At 51.8% G+C, this 15786-nt stretch overlaps 2 pseudogenes; both read left to right on the top strand.

Annotated features, from left to right (window-relative positions):
• Positions 1–9119: 9119 nt before the first annotated feature.
• Positions 9120–10196, top strand: LOC119045746 (40S ribosomal protein S3a-like; annotated as a pseudogene).
• A 2271-nt stretch (positions 10197–12467) lies between these two features.
• LOC119045789 (60S ribosomal protein L18-like) lies at positions 12468–13097 on the top strand (annotated as a pseudogene).
• Positions 13098–15786: the final 2689 nt, after the last annotated feature.

Here is a 15786-nt window from a genome sequence, read left to right as displayed (position 1 = left end):
CAGGGCTTTGCTCACCTCAGTCTGGTCTGCCTTGCGCGCTAGACTGTGAACTCTCGTTGGCAGGACCTTGTTCATTTTTTAATCACGCCCGTTCTCCCCCATTGTCTAGCCCGTGCTTGGGCACGTAGGCTCGATCTACATTTGACAAACAGGTGAGAATATCAGTCGGACCCCCAAGACTCGAGAGGCACAGAGCCTGGCCCCACCATCAACCTTTCTGGGCACGACCTTTTCCCCTGGGGTACGGGAAGCGGCTACTGTGAGGAAAGGGTGCTCTGCAGCTTTAAGATTCCTCTCGGGCGTCCCGGTTGCCAAGGCGCGGTTGCCAGGGGCCTGCGCAAGGAGTCAGGCTTCAGCACCAGGGCTCCGTGGTTCCGCCACTGCACCCGCCGCGGTCGCCGCGGCCCGGCAGCGTCGGGCTCCGCTCCTCCGAACCGTCTGGCGGACTTGGCACCGGCCCCGACTCTTCGGTGCCCCCGCGGTGTGTGGCAGGCTGCGGCTTCATTATCCTGATTGATTCCTCCTGCTCCCCGACACCGTGGGGGCCCCGGCCAAGGAAGGGGGGCAGAGGCGGCATCTGCAGGCCCGCTTCCGGGCCCTCTCCCCTAGCCACTCCTCGGGCAGCGGGCCCTTCGGGGCTCTGCTACTGGCAGCAGGGCGGGTCGGGCGGGGGGCGGGGGGGAGCAGCCTGGTCTTTGCCCCCATCCCAACCTCCAACCCCGATTGGCAGGAAGGGCTCCAAGAAGGATCGGAACTGTTTGGGGCTTGGTGTTCGGGAACAACACCATCTCAATGGGCCAGCCGTGGGCCATGAATGCTGTGGGTTTCTGCAAAGGTTTTGGGCCTTCCCCCAGGGGGCATGGAGGGTTTGGGGTACCGAGGGAGCACAGTGTTGGGCTGAGAACTTCGGAAAAATAAGCCTTGGCCAAATGGGAAAGGTGACATCTTCAAGGAGCACTGATCACGGGGCCGGGCTGCAGGGGGTGGGGAGATGTCGAGGGTCAAGGTCGGATGGCACATGTCTTATCACATGCCTCCCAGGTCGCCTTAAGGGTAGTTCTCAGGGGAAGTGGATCCAGAGTCTGCCAAAACAAAACAGGACACAGCAAGGATTTGAGTTTAAAGGCAGGCCAGAGGCTTCTGTGATTAAGAGAACCTGTTCCCAGATCTAGCAGTGGGTGGTCTGGCCACAAAATCTTGCCCACCCCCACCCCACCCCCAACCCCAACAAGGAAACCAAGCACTGAGCATCTAGGGGCTAGGCTTGAGAGTGTCTTCCTAGTTCTGCCACTTGGTTTCTGACCTGGGCAAGTCACTTTACCATTCTCGGCCTTTGGTTTATTCATCTGTAAAATGGGGTTAAGACCTCTCTGATAGTTGTCAATGGCTAAATGGAATAATATGTCCATGGCAGGGCCCTACCTAAGTTATCTGGCAAGGAGAAAGGGAGGTGAGAGGCAGGCATCCATCTCTGCTGCTGTGTTGGATAGACCCTTCCTCTCTCCTTGAAGGAGGTTAAGTCTTCTCCATATGCTTAAACTCCTTTAACTAGGAGATGATGTGGAACCTGCCAGCCAGAGCTGCTTCCCTGTCAGGGCAGAGGGGCAAAACTGCTGCCCACTTCAGTGGCATGGCATGGAATTAATTTCTCAGTTCACATAGGTTTCTCCACCACTCCTGTTATTCTCTGTGTCTCCTTGGGGCCCCTCTTTCTACAAATGCTGACAGTCTCCCTCTAGTATCTCAGCTCTGTTCTATTCAAGGGCCAGACCTGGGAAATTTCTTATACAGGCTTGGCCCCCTTGGCTAACTCCAATCTTTAGCTCTTGTCAGTCCTCGGAAAGAGGGAGCTAGTGAGAAATTTGAGGCCAGCGGCAGACCTACAGCAATCACGTTCGTGAACATGATCTGAGCCACTCAGGCAACTAAGTGTCTCTAGGTCTGTTTCCTCATCTGCGAGTTCATTAATTTATACTTCCAACCCGTGTTTCCTAGATGACCACACTGGGGCAGCATGGTGTGCCCAGCAGGTGGGATAGCAGAGACAACAAAGTGAGTGGGAAAAACTGGACTCTGAAGCCACTGATCTTGGGGGGGCGGGAGCAGGAAATAGACACACATGTCAGCCTCTTTAATACAAGGTTTTCTGCTGCAAGAGGACCTTCCAGATTCCAGAACATTTCACAGTGTTATGATGCTTTCCCCCTTTTTCCTGAACACAGCAGGCTCTTGTCCTGGACTCTTCAGCCAGAGGCTAATTGCTTTCCTAGGGGAAAAAACAAATTATAAAATTGGAGTCTAGAGCTTTTGTTCATTTCATTTTGTTGGAATGGTCTATTTTTATAACAATTATGCATTCCTTTTATATTCAAGGTAAAGACACAATAAAAACATTGCCAGTTTGGGGTAAAGAACTGTCAAGGAGGAATTTTTTACTCTGGTGACCCAAAGCGGGCCAGCATTTGTATCCAGACATGCCACACCCTCCATCCATGTGGCCCCTGTGAGCGGCTTCCTCAGTCTACCCACTGGCCTGGCTGCCTGCCCACCCTGGCTGGCCTGCTCCATCGTCAGCACCCATAGGCCTGGGCTCCACTTCCTATTAATACGAACCATATGGGACCTCGCTGTGGCGTCTCTAGGCAGAAGAGGGAGCCACAGCCGCCTAGTGGCTGCCAGGGAGGCTGGCAGGAAGGGGCATCTCCACCAGGCGTCTCCTGGGAAACAGTGAGCTCCCCAGGGAAGGGACATTTGGAAATAAAATCCCTGCCACTGTGTGTTTGTACGTGTGTTGGGGCAGGAGAGGGAGTGAAGAAAACCTCCCCAGCCCCTCTGCTCTCTCTCTCCAGGGAAAGCCTCTCTCAGCAGCTCTTCTCCCTCCCAAAACTCCAGCCCCCTCTCCAGAAACAGCATAGGCTCTGCTGGGACTGGGTAACGTCCCTCAGATTTATGGTGCGGGTGGAGAGCACTGGACTGAGAGCCAGAGCCTGTGTCCTCGGCTGCCCTGCCTCACCTGGTGTCCCTGGTCAGCATACGTGCTTTCTGGGTTCTGGGTTCCTCCTCTGTAACTGAGGGCACTGGGTGAGCTTTCCACGTTATTCGTAGCACCGTGGGGCTCCTCCACAAGACCCAAGAATACAGTGGGGGCACTTCAGGTTATTTCCTATGCTTGGAACAGACACCTGATGGGAGCTAATGATTCCTTGTGTGACCTTGACTGGCCACTTAAACCGGCCTGGGCCCTTCACTTGCACACTCACTCAGGTATTTGTGGGTGCTTATGAGGGTGAAGTCTGCACTTAAAGGGTCCTGCCCTGGCTGGTGTGGGTCAGTGGACTGAGCGCCAGCCGGCAAACCAAGGGGTCACTGGTTCAATTCCCAGTCAGGGCACATGCCTGGATTGTGGCTGGGTCCTTGGTGGGGGGTGTGGGGGCATTCAGGAGGCAACCACACATTGATGTTTCTCTCCCTCTCTCCTTCCCTCCCCCTCTCTCTAAAAATAAATAAATAAAATCGTTTTAAAGAGTCCAGAGACTGCCCAGATTTCCATGAAAGAGGCACCTTAGCAGCCCCAGCGTGCTGTCCTGTGCCGGAAGCCAGCTGTATACCACATGATGACCCCCCTTCACATGAAACTGGAGGGTCCTGGAAACTTCTCTTCACATTGTACCCAAAGCCAGCTTAGGAGAGAAGCCACTGTGTCTCTTGGGGAAGAGGTGGGGGGCGGGGTCCCTGCTTCCTCCTGTCTCACACCTAGTCAGTTCCCTTTGCTCTCTCCCTTGCTCTTAAGGGACCAAGTTCCCACTCCCACCGAATCCACCTTTCCCTAGAAAACATGGGCTGCATGAGTGAAAGCAAGCGGCCCTCTTCCCACTGGAGTGCCCCTCCTCCTGACCTCACTTCCTAGAGCACCCCTTCCTCAAGAGACCCCCACCTCCAGGCAGAGTGGGGTTTCCTGAGAGAGCCCTGCCTGCAGGAGAGACAACCCCCACCAGCTTTGGAGGAGATATAGGAGCTCCAGGATGGAAGGGGGTCACTACAGAAACCCTGAAGGCCCAGGCCTCCTTCAGGTGTCCTTTAAGGAGGAGACACTGGCCAGCCCGCTTGACCTGATTTGACTCTGTGGCTTCTTAGCCCTAGGTCTGCGCTGCGGGAGGGGCCAGGAGATTGGGGGTGGGAGAGAAAAAGGTAAAGCAGGGAGCAAGAGCAGAGAGAAGCAGCAGAAGCAGGGAGGGGAGTGACTGTGACCTTTATTGGGCACCTACTGTGTGCCAGGCTGTAGGCTCTGTCCCAGTTTTACCTGAATTCCCTCATCCAGCTTTCACCCCAGCCCATGCCAGGTTATCTATCCTGCTCTGACAGAGAAAGAAACTGAGACTCAGAGGTGTTATGTAAGTTGCCCAAGGTCACACAGCTTGTCAGGAGTAGAAGCCAGGATCCCAGCCCAGGTCTGTCTGCCTCCAGTGGGTTCTCTCTGTTGTCAGAAAGTCCTCCCCCTGGAAAAGCAGGTCTGGGGTTGGGGTTTTCAGTCAGAGCTCATCAGGCTCCCAGAGGCAAATCTATTGTCATCTGCCCTCCGCTTCCTCACCCATCTGCCAGACAAGTCGCAGGTGAGCCCCCTGCCAAGGCCCCTGCCCCAGCCCCAGGTGCTAGCCCGGCTTTGCCGGGGCTCCCTGCCTCTCCCTGGTGCCCCCAAGGTGGCTCTGAGGTCACCCCACACCCCGATGCCTTCAGTTCTGCATTTCCAGATTGCAGAATGCAAAGGAAAAAGCAGGAAGAGAGAGGAGGTCACTTGAAGGTTGGAAGCAGGGGCTCTGATCTTGGGCAGAAGATTGGGGGTCCTGGTTATCTCCGGTTCAGACAAACCCTTTCCCTGACTCCTACCCCATACCCCCAGAGACATCCAGAGCTTTGCTTAGTTAATGAAATACAAAAGAAGGGATCGGGGTGGGGGTGGCTGGAGAGCTCTGGAAAGCGAGGGAGAGAGGAAAAGTTGGGTCTCTTCCAAAGAGTTAATGTTCCACAGTATGATCGATTAGGTGTCAGATGTAATTTCAAACCAATACAAGATGAATGGCATAATTTTCCCTCTCTCATTTTAGACAGAATTAAGAATCCATTAGCTAACACAAATTTTTGGCAAGTTTAATAGGATCTCAAATCTACATTCAGAGGAAACGCTCCCCAAAGCATGTTCAAGCTTTTACTCCTTGGGCCCCTGGCCTCCAATGTCCTCCCAGTCCTCACAAGCCCTCCGCTGTCTGTCCCCCACATGCAGCCCCCTCTCCCTTCCCCTGGTCCCCCTATATGCTCCTCCTCCTCTACCCAGCCCAAGATTAACTGGCCTGACCCCACTCACAAAGGCTGGGCCTGCCCACCATTGTCTTCCAATGTCAAAGGGTGGGGGGAAGGGGTGGAGGGGCTGGCAGTGGGCCCAGGAAAGTGGGGGAGGTTGCTGAATTGGCCCCAGGCTCCAGACAAACCCTAGGGAGAGGGGTGAATTGATTGGGGCTCTGGGGCTGTTTGAGTCTCAGCTACTCCTCAGTCTCACCCCCAGAACAGTTCTTGTTCTGAGACAAAGCATTACCTAGTTCATAAGGGGGACTCAAACGCCCTTCTTCCTCTTACATTTACATGTATTCACACAGTAAGCCTGAGAAAGGGGGAGAATGGCTATAGATCCATTCTATAGATGAGGAAATCGAGGCTCAGCGGGGGTTGATTGAAGTCAGCTGGGCCCCAAGGTAGACCTTGGCTCTGCTACTTGCTTGCTTACTGGGGCCCTAAGGCATTCACATCCAGGTCTCAATTTTCTCACCTGTAAAATGGGAAGAACATTAGTACCAGCTCATAGAATTATCCTAAGGGATAAATGAGAAAGCTCTGGAAAAAGGAGAACCTGCATGACCATCCATCCAGGCCGAGGTGCCAGATGTCCACTCTGCACCAGCCTTGGGCATCAGCTTTAGCCCCTACCCTCCAAGCACACAGCCTGTTGGGGAGACAAACACTCAAGCTGAGGCCTGCCCCGGCAGGGAAAGAAGTGGAAATAATAAATATGGCAGCTTCCCCTTACTGGGTACTTACCCTGTGTGGTAAATGTGGGAGCGAATTTTTTGCATAGAGTAACTCATTTACTCCTCACACCCTCGTCAGACAGATACTGCTATTTTCACCCCACTTTCCACATCAGGAAACTGAGACAGATGAAGTGTGTTGCCTGAAGTTACCTGGCTAGGTAGGGAGTGGCAGAGTTATCATTCCAACCCAGGCAGCCTGGCCTACAGCTTTTAACCGGATGCCAAGCAGAGGTACAGGATGTGGTCTGCCTTGCTCTGGGATCTGGGAAGGCTTTGCCGAGGACAGAGGCTTGGATAAGGTCTGAACAGATGAGTAGGAGTTTACAAGGCGAGCAAGGAGAGAAGGAGCATTCTAGGCAGTGAGAATAACGTGTGCAAAGGCACCAAAAGAAGTCTCAGTGTTGGGGATGGATACACTGTGCCGACCAGAACGTGGGGTTGGCGTGGAGGATGGCAGCAAACAAGGCCGGATGCGAGGGCCAGGGGCTTCATTCTCACAACCCCGTTCTAAAAATCGGGAAGTCTAACACCTGCAGACAGCCTTGCCTGCCACACTCAGGAGAGGGTAGTGAGTGCTATGGGGGGAAGTGCATGAAAAGGTGATTTAGACTGGGGGGGTGGAGGTTGCCGTTTTAAGTAGGGGGTTTGGGTCGGCCTCAATTAGAAGGCCAGCATCTGAGCTAAGACCGCTAGGGGTGAAGGCGTTGGCAGTGGGGCTATCAAGGAGCAGCCACTAAACAGGCTGTAAGGTAGGCCCGGTCCAGGTAGCGGCAGCAGGTGGGGTCTCAGTGGGAGTCGAGGGGGACACAGACAGGGCCCCATAGGCCTCTGTACACACTTTTAGTTTCCTTGGGAGTAAAATGGGGAGCCCTGGCCAAATTTCCAGTGGAGGGAAAACACGATCAGACAGGTGTTTCAAAGGCTCGCTGTAGCTCCTACAGGAAGACTGGGCTGGGGGGGCTGGCAGTGGGGAAGGAGCAGGGAGATCAGGCAGTCGCTGAATCTAGCAGAGTCTCAATTTTCTCATCTATCAAATGGGAATAAAAGTGTGTCCCAGGAGATATCCAAGAAAAGATTTGCGTGTGTATCCCAGCCTTTAGCAGATGAGATTCAATGAAGTCTTGATGAATGGAAAAAATGAATGGCTGGCATTTCATGCCCCACTTACGTACACACCTCGCACCCCTAGGCCCCAAAACAGCTCCTCGCAAGCTTCTAGAAACCAACAGACCTGGATTCTCATTTTGATTAGCCACTCTTTTTCATCAGTAAAGTGAGGATAATCATACCTATTCCCCAAGATAATTGTAAAGATTAAATAAAATAACATGTCTAATCCTGCACCCCCAACTGGATGCTACTAGCCACATGTGGCTATTTAAATCTAAATTAATTAAAATAAAATAAAATTTAAAATCCATTTCCTCAGTTACAGCCACATTTCAAATGCTTAATAACCTCATATTGGCTAACGACTACCACATTGAACAGAACAGAAATAGGACATTTCTATCATTGCAGAAAGTTCTGCCTGGCCGTGCTGGTCTAAAGTGCTCAACTCAGAGCCTGGCCCAAGCTGTATGCAAAGTAAACGAACACCATTATTTGGGGAGAACTCAGGTGGTAAGACTGATTTTTCTTCTGATAGCCTCCCAGAAAGCATCCAACTGATGTTCTCCAGGGTTGGGCGTGAAAACTAAGCGTGGGGAAGAGGCAGGGGCCGGGCAGGGAGGAAGGAGAGAAGGAAGAGGGACAAGAGAGGTTAGGGACATGGGGCTGAGGACTGCACAGCGGGTAGAGATGAGTGGAATGTGTGTCTAGGGCAGGAGAGATAAGACCAAACGGAAAAAGAGAGAGAGGAATCCAGGCACCTAGGAGCTGGACCCTAGGGTGCGTTTTCATTGCCTGCACCTGGAAAATGGGTGCCACTTTTGAAATCCTTGATGTCGGTGTCTTTATTATTGAGCTTGTTCATTCATTTATTCATGTAATATTTGTTTATTGAGCATCAGAATGTCCCCGGTCCTGTCTTAGGTGTTGGGAGTACCATTATAAATAAAGTCCCACCCACAGGAAGCTTATATGAATGTGGGGTAGGGAAGTAGACAATGAACATAATGAATGTGTAACATACACAGCATGATACACAGATAATGATAGATACTGAAGAGAAAAATAAAGCAAAGAAGGAGAGGAGGTGCGGTTTTGGATGGGGCGCCCAGGAGAAGCTTCTTAGACTAGGTGGTATTTTATTTTGGTTGCCAAGTGACGCGGAGGAATGGGGAGTGACTGCTAATGGGTACAGGTTTCTTTCTGCAGTGGTGAAATGTTCAAAACTGATTGTGGTCATGGTCACATAGCTTTGAATATACTAAAAAAAAAACATTGAATTGTGCACTTTAAATGAGTGAATTAAATCTTTTTAAAAATGTACTTATTGTCCCTGGCTGGTGTAGCTCAGTGGATTGAGCACGGCCCTGTGAACCAAAAGATCGCAGTTCGATTCCCAGTCAGGGTACATGCCTGGGTTGCAGGCCAGTTCCCAGCAGAAGCCAGTTCCCAGCAGGGGCCAGTTCCCAGCAGGGGACGCACAAGAAGCAACCGTACATTGATATTTCTCTCCCTCTCTCCTTCCCTTCCCCTCTAAAGATAAATAAATTTAAAAAATTTTAAATGTACTTATTGAATTTATTGGGGCACCATTGGTTAATATAATGATATAGGCTTCAAGTGTACTGTTCTATAATACCTCATCTACATATTGTATTGTGTGTTCAGAATTACGTCTTTTTTTAAATCCTCACTTGAGGACTTTTTTTTCATTGTTTTTAGAGAGAGAGGTAGAGAAACAGCCATGTGGGAGATGTGCCCACACAGGGAACAGAACCCTCAACCAAGACATGTGCCATGACCGGGAATCGAACTCATGACCTTTCAGATTATGAGATGATGCTCTAACCAACTGAGCCACACTGGCCAGGGCCAGAATTATGTCTTAATAAAGCTGTTATTCCACCTTTTGGCTCTCTGAGCAGCACCATGGTGGTGGGCAAGAACAAGCGCCTTAGGAAAGGTGGTAAAAAGGGAGCCAAGAAGAAAGTGGTGGATCCATTTTCTAAGGAAGATCCACCGGTGTGATATAAAAGCACCAGCTATGTTCAAAGTAAGAAATATTAGAAAAACACCAGTCACAAGACCTCAAAGGGCCAAAATCGCATCTGAGGTCTCCAGCCAGGGTCACGTTTTTGAAGGGAGCCTTGCTGATCTGCAGAACGACGAAGCTGCATTTAGAAAACTCAGGCTAATTACTGGGGACGGTCAGGGCAAAAGCTGCCTGACTAACTTCCACGGCGCGGACCTTACCCAGGACAAAGTGTGCACCATGGTCAAAAACTGACAGACCATGACTGAAGCTCATACTGAGGTCAAGGCTACCAATGGGTATTTGCTTTGTCTGCTCTGTGTTGGTTTTACTGAAAACCACACGATCAGATTCAGAAGACCTCCTGTGCTCAGCATCAGCGGGCCCATCAAATCTAGAAAAAATGATGGAAATCATGTCCCGAAAGGTGCAGACGAATGACTTGAAGGAAGTGGTCAAGCCCTGACCGGGGTGGCTCCACTGGCTGGGTGTTGTCCTCACAAAGTGAAAGGTCACAGGTTCGATTCCTTGTCAGGGCACATGCCTAGGTTGCAAGTTCGTCCTGGGGTCAGGGTGAGTATGAAAGGCAACTGATGGATGTTTTTCTCTCACATCAATATTTCTCTCCTTCTCTTTGTCCCTCCCTTCCCCTCTCTTTAAAAACAAACAAACAAATAAATAAATAAATAAATTGTAAAAAAAAAAAAAAAAAGGAGGAGAGAAGCAGTCAATAAATTGGTTCCAGATAGCACTGGAAAAGTCATAGAAAAGGCTTGCCGATCTATTTATCTGCTCCATGATGTCTTTGTTAGAAAAGCCCAAATGCTGAAGAAGCCCGAGTTTGAATGGAAAACACTCACTGAGCTTCACAGTGAAGGTCTCGGCTCTTCACCTACTGGAAAAGCAACTGGGGAAGAGCAGCTCAAGTTGATTGAGCTGATGGATACGAGACCCCAGTCCAAGAATCTATTTAAAATTCAGACATTTGCCCTGGCTGGTGTAGCTCAGTGGATTGAGCACAGGCCTATGAACCAAAGGATCGTGGTTTGATTCCCAGTCAGGGCACATGCCTGGGGTGCAGGCCAGTTCCCAGCAGGGGACTCATGAGAGGCAACTATACATTAGTATTTGTCTCCCTCTCTCCTTCCCTTCCCCTCTAAAGATAAATAAAAATCCTTTTAAAAAAATAACAAGAAAAGAATTTAAAATTCAGACATTTAATGGTGGCAGATAAAAAATCCTATTTGTGATTTAAATAATAATAATAATGCTGTTATTTTTAAAAACCACTCTGGCTGCTGTACCAAAAACAGACCCAAGGGGACCAAAGGCAGAACCCATGGTCGTCCAGGAGAGAGTCCCGGCAGCTAGGACCGGGGTGGTAGCAGTGGGCTGATGAGAAGTGCTCAGATTCAGGATTAATTTTGAAGAGAATGCAGACAAATTTGCTTCTGAATCAGGTGTGGGGTGTTAAAGAGCATTGTCAAGGATGACCCCAGAGTCTGGGGCCTGGGAAACCAGAAGAGTCAAGGAACTGGAGTCCTGGGAAGGGAGAGGGGCTGGCCTGAGGGCCGCAGTCACCAAGGGCAGCGCTGGGACTCTGGAGAGAGAAAATATTATGAGTTAGGTTCTAGCACATTGGCCTTTTGATTTGAATTCTGACCCTGCCATATTGCAGACTTCTCAGAGCACCAGTTTCCTCCGCCTGTCTTTAGGGAGCCGCAAAGACTGATTGGGGCAGACGTGACTCACTGAGGGTGCTGGGGAAACATTTGTTCCTTCTCTTTCTCCTTCCTTCCTGACCTTCCACCTGAGCCAGCTCTGAGCCAGGAGCCCAGGAGAGGGGAACACTGACACCCTGGGCCAGAAGGAGTGCTGGGCTGGGGTCTGGGCGCCGCTCCCAGCTGTCTGATCCCTCCGGTGGAAAGAGAAGACAGGGAACATGCTAAGCCCCTGAGTCTGAGCTGTGGGCAGCCTGGGTCCTGTGCCCCTGCCTCCTGGGGGCGGGAGGACCGGTGCCTACGCATTTGGGGTTGGCAGAGGATGATCTCTGAGTCAGTCCTCCCCAAACCAGTGGGAGATTCTAGGAAGTCTTTAATTACCGCCTGAGAGTGGATGCTAGGTTAATTCGATGATTCGAAAGGTATGTTTTTCAATTACATTTAACGGAAAGATTTATAGTCAAGTAAAATATAATTAGTAGGCTGCCGGCAGACAGGCCTCCTGAGAGAAAGAAAGAGAGATGAGACAGACCCCTAATGGAGCAGGTTGTAGCCCAGGCTACGGACAGCTCATTGTCCCCCTCCCCACCTGGAAGATGTCAAAGCACTCAGCTCAGTCATTCAAATGCATCAAGTCCTCCACCTTCCATGGGGACAGAACAAATACAGTGGTCCCTACCTTCAGAGAGCTTGCAGCCCAGCAGGAGAGGCAGACAAATAATTCAACAGTTAAAGCGCTGCAAAGGAAACGACAGACTGAACTAGAGGGTAACCGGAAGCCCTCTTTGGAGAAAGGCATCAGAAAATTTTCACTGTCGGGGTGAGGGGACACACTGAGAACTGAGGTGTGAAAAGAATTCATCCAAGACAAGAATGAGAGGGAGGTGTGGGGAGTGTCTGGACCAAGAAAGCAGCCCAGTCCCTGGGGTGGGGAGGTGACCTTAGTGTTTGAGGAGTGGAAGGGGAGGCCGGTGAGGTGGGGGCGTGGAGAGGAAGAGGCAGAAACTGACACTGGGGGTGGGGGGGCAGGGACCAGATCCATCTGGAAAGGATTGTGGATCTCCATCTGTGTGCCAAGGAAGCCGGTGCAGAGTTCACCCAGGAAGTGAAAGGCACGGCTTTTTTTATTTTTTTATTTTTTGGCACAGCTTATATTTTTAAAAGCTTACCCTTGATGCTGGGGAAGAATGAATTGGGGGGGCAAAGTGAGAGGTCAGAGCAGAGACTCAGATGGGAGGCGATGTGACCTGGATTAGGGGGAAGTGTTGAGGAAGGAGAGAGGAGCCGGGATTTGGGTCACGCACTGGAGAGAGAGTCAGTGGGTCTTGGTGACAGAGTCAATATGGAGAGTGGGAGACAGGGGGAACTCCAGGCTGATGCCCACGTTTTTTGGCTTGAGCAACTAACTTGGTGCTGCCATCTATTGAAATGGGGAAGCCAAGAGCAGAAACAGGTGGGGAGACACGTGGATCGAGTGTTCAGACTTACGCCCCACCCAGACCTGGTGGAGCAGGAGGTGCCATCATGGCAGTTGACATCTGCCACAGCAAAGACCGACAGTTTCCGCGCAACGAGCCTGAGAGCCAGGACGACTACCTAAGGCTGTTGTTGGTCAAGCTGTACAGGTTTCTAGCCAGACGAACCCACTCCACCTTCAAGCAAGTGGTGCTGAAGAGGTTGTTCGTCCATGAGTCCCACCAATGGGCCTCCCCTGTCCCTTTCTGGGATGTTCCGGAAAATGAAGCTTCCTGGGCAGGAGGGCAAAACCCTGGGCAGGAGGGCTGCAGCTGTAGGGACTACAACCCATGATAATGACCTGCCTGTGCAGGAGGTGCCCAAACTGAAGGGGTGTGCACTTGGTGTGGGCAGCTGCCCCCGTGGCATCCTCAAAGCCAGGGCAAGATCCTTACCTTCGACCAGCTGGCCCTGGACTCCTGCCAAGGCGATGGTCCTATCCTACCTCCTGGCCCTCAAAAGGCCTGAGAGGTGTACAAGCATTTTGGCAAGGCCCCCGCCGGAAACCCTCACAACCACACCAAACCCTATGTAAGCTCCAAGGGCTGGAAGTTCAAGCTATGGCTACCAAAACCAACCCCAGACCCTACCTTGTTATTAATAATTTTTTGCCCTGGCTGGTATGGCTCGGTGGCGTGAGCGCCGGACTGTGAACCAGAAGGTTGCCCCTTGGATTCCTGGTCAGGGCACATGCCTGGGTCGTGGGCTAGGTGGCAAGAGGCAACCGATCAATGTTTCTCTCCTCCTCTTTCTCCCTGCCTTCTCCTCTCTCTAAAAATAAATAAATACAATATTTTAAAACATTTTGGATGTTGAAAAAATAGAGTTCAGACTTGGGATGGAAATCCTGTAGGGGCTTCCCTGGCCCTGAAGGATGGAGATTTGAATGCCCCACCACCAGAGGGTGCTCTCACCACCCCACTCCTGCTTCCCAGTTTGTCCTCAGCTTGTTTACTTTTCTAACTTCCGTTCTTCCTTCTGCACTTGGGAGCGCTTGCCTCCTGAGTCTGGAGAAAGAATTTTGTCGTTCTCAGCCTGAATCCTTTACTTGCCCAAATCCCCGAAATTCCGCCACTGCATCCACACTACGCTCATATCACTGAGCACCCACGCTGGGTCAGATACTGTGCTAGAAACTTTGGCTGCGTTATTTCATCTAATCCTGCCAACCACTCTTTCTGTCATATTAGCATAACAATACTAATAGTGACCACTCAATGACAGCTCTCCTCAGCTAGCCACTTTACAGACATTGTCATATTTAAGTCTCATTGAGGAATACCCTGCCCAGGGTCACCGAGCCCCTTAGTATCGAGACTGGGGTGAGAAATCTAGGATTCCTCCTGTACACGAGCCTCGCTGAGGGGAGAAGGGCCCCCCAGGTGGCGAAGGGAGTAGCCACTGGGCACCTTTCCATCTCCCGCTCAGTCTTTCCCAGACGACGTGCAGAGGCAGCATTATGTCCCTAGATGTCCCTGGGTGCCGAGGGCAGGCCCCAGGCCCTGCGCCGTGCTGGGGAGACCTGTCCACTTGCTGGTGGGGGGGCAGTTGTCATAGAAGCTACCAGTCCCTTAGACTGGTTGCCTGGTACCCCAGGAAGGAAGTGCCCACCCACGAAGGGAGGGAAGGGGTGAGTCTTGCCCGCCCCATTCTGTGAGACAAAGGAGTAATTCTTGCCTCCCCTGTCCTCTGAGGATGGCTCAGGTGTTTGTGTATGTGTGTGTGCAGGAACTGGTATGCAAAAGGTGGTGTGCAAACCAGAAAGGTCTGCCCCCGTGCATTTCCCTCAGGATATGTCTGTGAGGTGATGGTTATGTGGCTGTCTGGACCCTCACAAAGGCAAGTGACTTGTACATTTCTTCCTGTGCCTGTGAGTGGGGTTCACACAGGGTGGGACGGGCTCTGAGCTCAGCTCCTCACCTCTCCTTGCCTGTCTCCAGCTCCCCGAACCCCCCCACCTCTCTCTATGCCGGGCAGAATGCCCTCAGCCTGTGCCGGCTGGCACACATGCCACATGGTGCCTGGCGCGTCTGGGCAAGGATGACGCCCCCAGGCCCGGCTGGGATACTAAGCCACCCGCTGCCTCCCCCACCTCCAGAACGGAGCGTCCTCATCCTGTCCCCTTTCTCAGCCAGGGACACAGGGAGCAGGCAGGGACACAGCACAGACAGATACACACAGATGCAACCGGAGACGCCCACAGGCTGTGCCCCAGAGAGACACAGAGACAGGCGATCTCACAGGCTCTGCTACACTCTGTCTCTCTCACACACACGCGCACACACACACACACACGTGGAGAAGCCCTTGGGCAGTCACTGCTTGCACAGGTCCCGGCAAAGTAGACCTTAGGTCCCCACCCCACCGGCATACCTGTTCCTGGTGCTGAACCAGACCCCATCCTCATCCCAGATGGTTGAGACCCGGGATGAGTGGTAGATAAAAAAGAAGGAAGGAAGAAGAGAGAAGGGAGGGAGGGAGAAATGCACAGATAAAGGAGGGGGGAGAGAAAGAGAGAGAAGAGGATGCCCAGGGGAACTAAGGAATGTCTGAACAGTGGGAGATGAGGATGGAAGGTGATCTCAGCCCCTCATTCTTGCCAAAGAGCAGGCTCAAACTCAAGGATTCATCCATCTTTGCCCTTCGGGGCCAAAAATGGGAAGAGTTTGTAAGGAGTCATGGCAGGCGAGGGCCCCGGGATGTGCGGTGCCCCTTCTCAGGTGCCTCCTTGTCCTGGAGGACCCCAAATTAGTAGGGGAAAGAGACAGACGCCAGGCAAGCCCTGTCGTGGCCTGCAAACAGCTCTCCGTCTGACGTCTCATCCCAGTTTGTGTGGGACAAATGTACAACGGTGCTGATCGGGGTCTGTTCTGGGGATTGCAGGGATTTGGCGGCTGCTTGGCGCTTATCCACAAGATGAGATGGTGGGTTCCTACCTCCCTCTCTTGAGAGGAAAGCTTCTCTCAGGTGGGGTTGCCCAGTAGGAATGGCTGTCCTACCGTTATCCTATCAGTTGTGACATTTATGAAACATGAGCAGTACCCACTTTCCGGATGGGGGCGTTCCCCAAAGGGCTTATCTTGTAGTGTGGCAAGCAGGGATAAAGGGGAAGATGAGGGAGAGCAAAAAGAGAGAAGGGGAGGGGGAAAAATTGTGAAGATGGATAAAAGGAGGAAGGGAAGAGGAAAGAATCTGGAGAAGGAGGAAGGAGGGGAGCGGACACGCAGGCGGCAGCATCGAGAGAGGGCGTGTAGGGAAAGGGCAGGAGACATATTCCAGTGGAGCAAATTGCTTCCTTGATCCTTTTGGGGGTCCGGATCACCCTGGA

Source organism: Artibeus jamaicensis, unplaced genomic scaffold (genome assembly GCF_021234435.1).
Source record: "Artibeus jamaicensis isolate MK-2021 breed Jamaican fruit bat unplaced genomic scaffold, CSHL_Jam_final contig_1998, whole genome shotgun sequence".
Lineage (NCBI taxonomy): Eukaryota > Metazoa > Chordata > Mammalia > Chiroptera > Phyllostomidae > Artibeus > Artibeus jamaicensis.
This window is presented reverse-complemented; position numbering and strand designations above follow the sequence as displayed.